Source organism: Apium graveolens, chromosome 7 (genome assembly GCF_009905375.1).
Source record: "Apium graveolens cultivar Ventura chromosome 7, ASM990537v1, whole genome shotgun sequence".
Lineage (NCBI taxonomy): Eukaryota > Viridiplantae > Streptophyta > Magnoliopsida > Apiales > Apiaceae > Apium > Apium graveolens.
Genome location: NC_133653.1, coordinates 160,138,134 through 160,140,016, shown reverse-complemented (window position 1 = coordinate 160,140,016; position 1,883 = coordinate 160,138,134). Strand labels below are relative to the sequence as shown.

Below are 1,883 nucleotides of genomic sequence, written 5' to 3'. Positions count from 1 at the left end.
AACCCAAATTGCTATCATCTTAATATTGGATAATAACCATATCATCGGTACATAGGTGCATAAATTACATAGTTAACCAACGCCACTCTCTATGGGAATGAACTAGAAAAGATTCTATATTACTTGCGAACGCATATACTTACGTGAATTATTAGCGCGTGTTAGGCCCTAACAAGTTATTGGCGCCGCTACCTGGGACTATAGTATTAACTTTTAGTTTATGTGTTTGTCATCAGTGATCGTTAAAGTTCATTGACTCGGACATTGTTACTTACATACTCTTTTTCTTATTGTATCTCAGGTAATCTAGTGATCGTTTATGAAAACGCATTCACGAGTTCGTAGGAGAATTCTGGATAAAGAAGAGGAAGAAGTTGTAGTAGATCGTAGGGTAGATTTTGAGGATGAAGAGAAAGTAGCTGAAGAAGAGAAAATCGAAGAACCACCTTTATTAGAGATGAAGGATCAAGCAGATAATTCTAAAGCTTTAATGGATTTTTCTAAGCCTAATATCAATGACATTCAGTCAAGCATCATTAGGCCAACCATCAAGGCTAAAACTTTTGAGATCAAGTCAAGCACGATTCAGATGATACAGAACTCAGTTCAGTTTGGGGGTAATCCTACTGAAGACCCAAACATGCACATCAGGGATTTTATCGAGATCTGTGACACTTTCAAGTTCAACGATGTGTCTGAAGATGCCATTAAGATGCGGCTATTCCCATTTTCCTTAAAGGACAAGGCAAAGTGTTGGTTACATTCTCTACCACCGGGGTCTATCACCAAAAGGGAGGATCTTTCTCAAAAGTTTCTCACTAAATTTTTTCCTATGGTGAAGACTGCTGCAATCAGGAATGCTCTTACTCAGTTTGCTCAGCAAACTGGTGAATCTCTGTGTGAGGCTTGGGATCGATACAAGGAGATGCTAAGGAAGTGCCCACACCAAGGCATACCTGATTGGATGATCATAAACTAATTCTACAATGGTCTAGGTGCACATTCTAGACCTATGCTTGATGCAGCATCTAGTGGAGTCTTATGGGCTAAAAGCTACAATGAAGCTTATGAGTTGATTGAGCTAATGGTAGCCAATGAATACCAGAATCCTACGCAAAGAATGTTGCAAGGAAAGGTAGAAGAAATTCTGGAAGTGGATCAAGCTACTGTTATAGCTTCTCAACTACAAGCTTTGACGATGAAAGTGGACTCTTTGGCTAATTTTGGAGTTAATCAGATTACTAGTGTTTGTGAACTTTGTGAGGGAGCACATGAAACTGAGCAGTGTGCTATTTCTAGCGAATCAGCTCAATTTGTGAGCAACTTTCAGAGATCTCAACAACAAGCTCCAGCCAATTATCATCCGAACAACCGCAATTATCCTAACTTCAGCTGGAGAAACAAACAGAATGCGGTACAACAATCTTATCAGCCATATACGGCAAGGCTGTATAACCCTCCTAGTTTCCAGCAACCGTAATATACCCCGAAGCAACAACTTCAACTTCAGCAGTTACCTCAAGCTAATGAAAAATCTGAATTGGAGGAGTTGAGACTCATGTGCAAGAGCCAAGCTGTCTCTATCAAGACCTTGGAGAATCAAATTGGGTAAATTACGAATGCATTAATAAACTGCCAACCTGGCACACTTCCAAGCGATACTGAAGTTCCAGGCAAGAAGGAAGCTCAGGAGCATGTTAAAGCAATCATATTGAGGTCTGGTAAATTTGCGAATCCTGAAGTAGCTAAAACTTCAATTTCTGAAGTGGAAGCTGATGAAGAAGAAGCGCAGAAGGAAGCCGAAGTGGAACCAAGGAAGACTACTGTTGAACATACTCCTCCTGAGGGTAATACAGGGGAGAAACAGATCTATCCTCCACCTC

The 1,883-nt window shown here is 40.4% G+C and overlaps 1 non-coding gene across 1 annotated transcript; it reads right to left on the bottom strand.

The window, feature by feature from the left end:
* Positions 1-847: 847 nt before the first annotated feature.
* LOC141676118 (small nucleolar RNA R71) lies at positions 848-954 on the bottom strand. The gene has a single exon (XR_012556725.1). It is a non-coding gene; the product is annotated as a small nucleolar RNA R71 (small nucleolar RNA).
* Positions 955-1,883: the final 929 nt, after the last annotated feature.